This window comes from Cucumis melo, unplaced genomic scaffold (genome assembly GCF_025177605.1).
Source record: "Cucumis melo cultivar AY unplaced genomic scaffold, USDA_Cmelo_AY_1.0 utg000811l, whole genome shotgun sequence".
Taxonomy (NCBI): Eukaryota; Viridiplantae; Streptophyta; class Magnoliopsida; order Cucurbitales; family Cucurbitaceae; genus Cucumis; species Cucumis melo.
The window spans coordinates 5,611-15,000 of record NW_026124222.1 but is presented as its reverse complement, the minus strand read 5'-3'; the positions used below and the strand labels follow the sequence as shown (position 1 = coordinate 15,000).

At 32.7% G+C, this 9,390-nt stretch overlaps 2 non-coding genes across 2 annotated transcripts; both read right to left on the bottom strand.

Annotated features, from left to right (window-relative positions):
* Positions 1-8,686: 8,686 nt before the first annotated feature.
* TRNAW-CCA (transfer RNA tryptophan (anticodon CCA)) lies at positions 8,687-8,760 on the bottom strand. Its single transcript has one exon. It is a non-coding gene; the product is annotated as a tRNA-Trp (tRNA).
* Positions 8,761-8,922: 162 nt separating this feature from the next.
* On the bottom strand, positions 8,923-8,996 carry TRNAP-UGG (transfer RNA proline (anticodon UGG)). Its single transcript has one exon. It is a non-coding gene; the product is annotated as a tRNA-Pro (tRNA).
* Positions 8,997-9,390: the final 394 nt, after the last annotated feature.

Sequence of the window (9,390 nt, the reverse complement as noted above, 5' to 3'; positions counted from 1 at the left end):
ATTGACAATGATCCTTCTTTTGTAAGTGAACTAGAAAGTTCTTTTTATAGTTTTCGGAACTCTACTTATCAAAATAATGTATCTAAGAGTGATGATTCCCACTATGATCAGTACATGTATGATACTAAATATAGTTGGAATAATCACATTAATAGTTGCATTGACAGTTATCTTTGGACTCAAATCTGTATTGATAGTTACATTTTAAGTGGTAGTCACAATTACAGTGACAGTTACATTTATAGTTCTATTTGTGCTGAAGGTGGAAATAGTAGTCAAAGTGAGAGTTTCAGTATAAGAACTAGCACGCATAGAAAAAATTTAACTACAACAGAACGTTCTAATGATCTAGATCTAACTAAAAAATACAGGCATTTGTGGGTTCAATGCGAAAATTGTTATGGATTAAATTATAAGAAAATTTTTAAATCAAAAATGAATATTTGTCAACAATGTGGATACCATTTGAAAATGAGTAGTTCAGATAGAATCGAACTTTTGATTGATCCAGGTACTTGGGACCCTATGGATGAAGACATGGTCTCTTTGGATCCCATTCAATTTGATTCGGAGAATCAACTTTATACTTATAAAGATCGTCTTTCTTCTTATCAAAGAAAGACAGGATTAACTGAGGCTATTCAAACAGGCACAGGTAAATTAAATGATATTCCAGTAGCAATTGGGGTTATGGATTTTCAGTTTATAGGGGGTAGTATGGGATCCGTAGTAGGAGAGAAAATCACCCGTTTGATCGAGTATGCTACCAATCAATTTTTACCTCTTATTTTAGTGTGTGCTTCGGGAGGAGCACGCATGCAAGAAGGAAGTTTGAGCTTGATGCAAATGGCAAAAATATCTTCCGCTTTATATGATTATCAATCAAATAAAAAATTATTCTATGTAGCAATCCTTACATCTCCTACTACTGGTGGGGTGACAGCTAGTTTTGGTATGTTGGGGGATATCATTATTGCCGAACCGAATGCCTACATCGCATTTGCGGGTAAAAGAGTAATTGAACAAACATTGAATAAGGCAGTCCCTGAGGGTTCACAGGAGGCTGAATCTTTATTCGATAAGGGCTTATTCGATCTAATCGTACCACGTAATCCTTTAAAAGGTGTTGTGAGTGAGTTATTTCAGCTCCACGCTTTCGTTCCCTCGAATCAAAATTCAATCAAGTAAAGCCTTACTTAACTTAAAAAATGAATTCTTTTTTTTTTTATTTCTTCCGCAAAATTTGGCACGGGGAAGAAAATGAATTTCATGCTCCCTTCTTAACATTACATGTGTATATATACTTCAACTATAGCAAATAGCGGCATAGAGTCTTGCATCTTTCTACATCTCTAGCGGATCTCTAGTTTTACTAAGAATCCTTGTTGTTGGATCGGATTATAACTACCTTTTTGGGAATTTGTACGAAAATCTTTATGAAATTTTATTAAAAAAAAATGCTAAGACAAGATAATAACTAAAATAATGCAAACGTCTATTATGATACATATATCTCATGTCGAAAGATGAGTAAGTCCATTTATTTAATTCGACATTCCTCATTCCTTTTCTATATATACTCACGTAGATATTACTTAGTATAATTATATATTGAATTAGTATAATTATAAGATACCTTTTATAACAATCAATAAATAACAGGTAAAACTATTAATATAACAATGAAAATATTAAGTCGAGGTATCCATTCTATGACAACTCTCACCACCTTACCCTCTATTTTTGTGCCTTTAGTGGGCCTAGTATTTCCGGCAATTGCAATGGCTTCTTTATTTCTTCATGTTCAAAAAAACAAGATTTTTTAAATATGCTGTCTATTTTTTTTTTTCAAAACTTAGACTTTGACGATAACACAGCTATCTATTTAGTAGACTAGAATCTAACATGTGGCTTACTCCAAACATAAGCGATTATACATACGTAAACATGATATCTGAGGAAATCAATTAGAAGTATTTCAAAATAGAAAATAGATAAGTTTCAAAATAGAAAATAGATAAGAGATCGGGCGACAAATGTTTGAGATATAAAATCAATATACCTATATGGATGTAGGTATCTATAGGGAATCATATAAAGGTGATGTTATTATTTTAGATCTAAGTAATTCGATGAATTACTTAGATCTAAAGTAAAGGTTCACATCAAAATAGTGCTAGTTGATTAGAGTTACTTCGGAAACAAAAAAAGTAAAATAGATTTTTTTTGATTCTCTTAATTCCAATAAAATGCAACGAGATCTAGTATGAATTGGCGATCAGAACGTATATGGATAGAATTTATAAGAGGATCTCGAAAAATCAGCAATTTCTGCTGGGCCTTTATCCTTTTTTTAGGTTCATTAGGGTTTTTATTGGTTGGAACTTCCAGTTATCTTGGTAGGGATTTGATAGCTTTATTTCCGTCTCAGCAAATAATTTTTTTTCCACAGGGGATCGTAATGTCTTTCTATGGGATTGCCGGTCTCTTTATTAGCTCCTATTTGTGGTGCACAATTTTGTGGAATGTAGGTAGCGGTTATGATCGATTCGATAGAAAAGAAGAAATAGTGTCTATTTTTCGTTGGGGGTTTCCTGGAAAAAATCGTCGAATCTTCCTACGATTCCTTATGAAAGACATTCAGTCCATCAGAATAGAAGTTAAAGAGGGTATTTATGCACGTCGTGTCCTTTATATGGAAATAAGAGGCCAAGGGGCCATTCCCTTGACGCGTACCGATCAGAATCTGACCCCACGAGAAATTGAGCAAAAGGCTGCCGAATTGGCCTATTTCTTGCGTGTACCAATTGAAGTTTTTTGAAAAATGAAGTTCAGAATGAATTTTGTTCGTAGCAAGAGGGATAAAACTGAAATGAAAGAATAGTCTTTTTTATAGACCATAGTAATAGTATAATAACTTAACTGGAATTTCTTCAGAATGCTCATTTGACCCAAAGCAGACGTATACGGAACAGCCAGAAAACTTTCTTTGTCCGAAATTTTGATCCGTATGTAAATCAACTGCACAGTAACAAAAAAAAGTGGATTCTTTGTTATTTTCTTTCTGTATTATTTCGAAATTCAAGGATTAACTAATAAATCACAAATCAAAAACTAAAAAACAGGGAATGGATTCATAATAGTATGCATATGACTTGTAATAGAACTTATGTTTGATATAAATATTAGTAGTGTAGAGAGTTAACGAATGAAGTGAGTTCATTAAAAAATAAAAGACGAAAAAATGGAAAAAAAGAAAGCATTCATTCCCCTTCTATATCTTGCATCTATAGTATTTTTGCCCTGGTGGATCTCTCTTTCATTTAATAAAAGCCTAGAATCTTGGGTTACTAATTGGTGGAATACTGGTCAATCCGAAATTTTTTTGAATGATATTCAAGAAAAGAGTATTATAAAAAAAGTTCTAGAATTAGAGGAACTCTTTCTCTTGGACGAAATGCTAAAGGAATACCCAGAAACACATCTACAAAAGCTTCGTATCGGAATCTACAAAGAAACGATCCAATTGATCAAGATGCACAATGAGGATCGTATCCATATGATTTTGCACTTCTCGACAAATATAATCTGTTTCGTTATTCTAAGTGGTTATTCTATTCTTGGTAATGAAGAACTTGTTATTCTTAACTCTTGGGTTCAAGAGTTCCTATATAACTTAAGCGACACAATAAAAGCTTTTTCTATTCTTTTATTAACTGATTTATGTATAGGATTTCATTCACCCCATGGTTGGGAACTAATGATTGGTTCTGTCTACAAAGATTTTGGATTTTCTCATAACGATCAAATTATATCCGGTCTTGTTTCCACTTTTCCAGTCATTCTTGACACAATTTTAAAATATTGGATCTTCCGTTATTTAAATCGTGTATCTCCCTCACTTGTAGTGATTTATCATTCAATGAATGACTGAAAAATATAATGTTTGTTACTTTGTACATAAGTAAAACATTCAAAATTGTACTTATTCCTTCTACCCATCGCGAAGGATGCCTCCTATATTCGAGTAACTTTATTTCAGTAAATAGCAGAATCATGGATAGGGAACTATACTAGGGACCTACCTAATTTTATTGTAGAAATTTTTGGGCTCAATGATTGGACCATGCAAACTAGAAATACCTTTTCTTCGATAAAGGAAGAGATTACTCGATCTATTTCCGTATCACTCATGATATATATAATAACTTGGGCACCCGTTTCAAATGCATATCCCATTTTTGCACAACAGGGTTATGAAAATCCACGAGAAGCAACCGGCCGTATTGTCTGCGCCAACTGCCATTTAGCTAATAAGCCCGTGGATATCGAGGTTCCACAAGCGGTACTTCCTGATACTGTATTTGAAGCAGTTGTTCGAATTCCTTATGATATGCAACTGAAACAAGTTCTTGCGAATGGTAAAAAGGGTGGTTTGAATGTGGGGGGCTGTTCTTATTTTACCCGAGGGGTTTGAATTAGCCCCCCCCGATCGTATTTCTCCCGAGATTAAAGAAAAGATGGGCAATCTTTCTTTTCAGAGCTATCGTCCCACTAAAAAAAATATTCTTGTGATAGGTCCTGTTCCTGGTCAGAAATATAGTGAAATCACCTTTCCTATTCTTTCCCCGGACCCTGCGACTAAGAAAGATGTTCACTTCTTAAAATATCCCATATACGTAGGCGGGAACAGGGGAAGGGGTCAGATTTATCCCGACGGGAGTAAGAGTAATAATAATGTTTATAATGCTACAGCAGCAGGGATAGTAAGCAAAATAATACGAAAAGAAAAAGGAGGATATGAAATAACCATAGTGGATGCAGCGAATGGGCGTCAAGTGGTTGATATTATCCCTCCAGGACCAGAACTTCTTGTTTCAGAGGGCGAATCCATCAAACTTGATCAACCATTAACGAGTAATCCTAATGTGGGAGGATTTGGTCAGGGAGATGCGGAAATCGTCCTTCAAGATCCATTACGTGTCCAAGGCCTTTTGTTCTTTTTTGCATCTGTTATTTTGGCACAAATCTTTTTAGTTCTTAAAAAGAAACAGTTTGAGAAGGTTCAATTGTCCGAAATGAATTTCTAAATCTGGGGATTTATCAAATAAAGTTCGTAAAAAAAACCAAATTCTTGTTGGCAATTCTATAATTTAATTATGTATGATCAAAAAATTATGAAAAACTTTTTCCCTTGTTTTTTTTTTTATTCTTTTTCGACCCTATTTCGGTAATTACTTGTACCGCATTACTAGTCATAGTATGGATATTATATTGTCAGGAAGACTATTTTACCTCTTCTTTATTTCTTTGTTTTTTACAATACAAATAGGAGCGGTATTATTATGATTATTATGTCACTGGTGCCAGATTGAAATGTCATTGAATGTGTCTATTTTTATTCTAATAGAATAAAAATAGAGTAGATATTAAAAATAAGATAAGTAAATGGAGAATAGAAAAAAAATGAAGGGAACAAAGGATTCTAGAAGGAATTATGCATCTTTCTAGTATTCGATACCAGAAAAATTCCTTTTCTTGTTCTGGTGTCGAAATAATAAACTAATGAATTATTCTTGATCCCGTTCGTCAAAGATCTCTATTCTTAGTTTCAATTTTTCCCGGTTTATCAGAACCTTTTTTTCGATTTATTACATAAGTAGTGAACAAATTCAATGAATTTTTCAATTCTATTTTATATTAAAATAACTATAGAAAATTCTATTAGTATATTTTAATCTATTTAAAGGGTTTGTGATATCTGATCGATAGAAATATAATATTGTTATATTGGGATTGTATCATCCAGAAAGAGGGAATCGAGTGATTCTCTCTTTCTTTTTTTCGCTTTGAAATGAAAGTATCGACCGATACGATCGCGAAAGAGATGGTCTGAATCAATTTTTTTTTTGAAGCAATTCAGAATCAGAAAGAAATGAAGTTTTTTGAAAAAATAGGAAAGATCCATTTTTTCATTTATATGAATAAATTAGTCTAATTCTAATTAGTAAGAGCTCAACGGGACCTACCCCCTCTTTTTTTCTGATTTGAGGGGGATCCTGTTGAGTTCTTACGCTTTCATGTCTCCAACTCAGTTCATCCGATTATTACAGAGATGAACCTAAGCCGGAATATGAACCATAAAAGAAAATACCAACTAAACCGATCACAGGAATACCAGTTACAGTACCGATTATCCAAAGAGGAATCCTTCCAGTAGTCTCGGCCATTTGTCCCACTTCCCTCCCCATTTCATCAAGTGGTCGTGCTAGAGACAGAAACAGTCATAGATAATTATGAGATGATATCCTTCCGAATGGGATAAGATAATTCGTACTATTATTTAGTATTTTCTTTTATTTAATTGAAGAAATAATTGGAAAATAAAACAGCAAGTACAAAAATGAGTAATAACCCCCAGTAAAGACTGGTACGATTCAATTCAACATTTTGTTCGTTCGGATTTGATTGTGTCATAGCTCTATAATTCGGATTAGGTTTATCGTTGGATGAATTGCATTGCTGATATTGACCCTAAAAAAGAAACGGTAGGTACAGCTAGTCCGTGAACAGTTAACCATCGCACTGTAAAAATAGGATAAGTTTTATCGATAGTCATTTGGTCCTCCTAAAAAGATCTACTAAATTCATCGAGTTGTTCCAAAGAATCAAAACGGCCAGTTATTAATGGAATTCCTTGTCGGCTCTCTGTAAAATACTCATTTGGACGAGGGCTTCCAAAAACATCGTAAGCTAAACCCGTGCTGACGAATAACCAACCTGCAATGAATAGAGAAGGTATAGTAATGCTATGAATGACCCAGTATCGAATACTGGTGATAATATCAGCAAAAGAACGTTCTCCTGTGCTTCCAGACATGCCGAGCTCCACATATTCTTGTACAGTCAAAAGGGGGATCGATTCCGTAAAAGATGAGATCAGTAAATGGAAATTAACTGAAATTTTATCTTTGTAAGATCGTCAATATTGTACCGAGGGTGTTTTTAGAGTATACCGAATCAGTATAGCTATCCTTCTTCTGACGCAGCAACGCAATTTCACAATAAGTATCAAAATGAAGCACTAAAACTAAATAATATAATTTGTTTCTTCTTTTCTTGCTGCTTGTCGATGTAGAATCATATACCATTCATTCAATAGAAAATTCTGAAAATGCCTGTCTGTAGTATTAAGGATTCTATCGGTTATTGGCTTCGGGCTAGAAAGCGAAGATTGGGTAAAATGTGAATCCGACTGGTTGGTTTATAATAATTTAGGAAGCAGATTCTAATAGTCCCAAAATTCAATGAAATTAGACGTGAAATCTCGAAATATTTCTTTTGTGTTTGTAGTTATATTTTTGTTTGAATCTTTTTTTATTTTAAGGAATTGGTTAGTCGTCCAGTAACAAGTAACAGTAGTACATAGGATTCGATGAACGAAACAGAACAACGAATAGAAGAATAATAAATATTCGTAATGCACGCATTATTGTTTTATATTAGACTCAAACGATCGTTCTTCAACTAATTAGAAGAATGTTTTTAATATGGAAAGAATAAGAATAAATGGAGAACCTAGTTTCGAGTGATCTGATCGTGCGATACTTTTTTTCTTTTTAAAAAAGATTTTATGGAAATGAACCCACTACATAAAATCTAATTAGTGGGAATACAATTTCATAAATAAAGGGCATTATAAGGTCATTCATTCTTCAGCGATTCAAAGAGCATTTCATTTTTGGAATCAAGTTACACAACATAGTTTATTTATTATTTTTCTTTTTTTTTTTTTTTTTTCTTTCTAATTATTTAGAATCCATTTAATAGATTTATATATTTACTAGATTTATATATTAAATTATTGTTTATAAATTCTTTATAATAAGAATATTTGTTTTGAAAACTCAAGAGTTGTTCAATGAATCCCTTGATTCCGAATTGCGGGATAGAGAGACAGATGATGAATTGATTTCTTACCTATGTCACAAGATTTTTGTTAGTATCATCTATAATCATAATAATAGATGAATCAAAAACTTTCAATTGAATATATTTTTTCAATTAGTATTTTTACTTATCCATCCGCGTATCTTTCAAAAATAGAAACTTAGGGAAGTGCTTTATAAACATATGGATAAAAATAACGTATTTCATTTAGCCTCGTCATGCCTACTATCACTAGTTATTTCGGTTTTCTACTAGCAGTTTTAACTATAACCTCAGCTCTATTTATCGGTCTGAACAAGATACGACTTATTTGATTAAAATTCATTGAATGCACAATTCAAAAAAAAGAAAGATTTCGGTGTTATTCAATATATTCTATATATTGTAGAGTTCTTTACCTTGTCAATTCAATTTCGAATTCTTGGTCATTGAGATTCATGGGCAATACCGATTAATATTTTAAGGATAGATATTACCTCTCCTTTTCCTCGTTCAACTAAATTGAAATGATTGAAGTTTTTCTATTTGGAATCGTATTAGGTCTAATTCCTATTACTTTGGCTGGATTATTTGTGACCGCATATTTACAATACAGACGGGGGGATCAGTTGGACCTTTGATTAATTAACAGTTCTTTTTTTTGATTGACCCCCTACTTGCTTTATAGGAGGTAAAATTTTGATTTCTGTTGAATTATTTCAGTATCATTTTGATTTAACAACAACAAGAATCGAATCACGCTCTATAGGATTTGAACCTACGACATCGGGTTTTGGAGACCCGCGTTCTACCGAACTGAACTAAGAGCGTTTTATTATCAAACTAAAAGCAACCCGAATATATCTTCGATACATATATTATCATAGAGAATATCATAAAATTAAATAAAAAAAGATTGATTCGATATATGTATGTTCAATTTTTATGGATCTCAATTGATTCCTCGTTACTGTTCAGAAGATAAGTAATAGGTAGGGATGACAGGATTTGAACCCGTGACATTTTGTACCCAAAACAAACGCGCTACCAAGCTGCGCTACATCCCTTTCAATTGGTCTACAGTGTTATTGTAGAGAATCCCTGTCTTGTTTTCCACATTTTTTATTTATTTCCTCCATTGGTATACACAAATTATCTTGCCATTTCTTCTTTTTTGTCTCATATCATATATAAAATATAATAAAAATAATAAAAAGACTTATATACGTATGAAATAATAAATATTAAATCCGCCGTAAAGAAAAATGAATATTTGGGGTGGGGCGGAAAGCTACATATTTTTTTTAATAAAAAAGGGAATATCTACCGAATTGAACTGTTGTACATTTCAATTTGAATTAGGAATTCCGCGGACAATACAAGCGGTTATTAACTATATATACATTTGATGGTATGTAATACCAGTATGTATTACAAATTACTATAAAGTAGGAGGGTTTT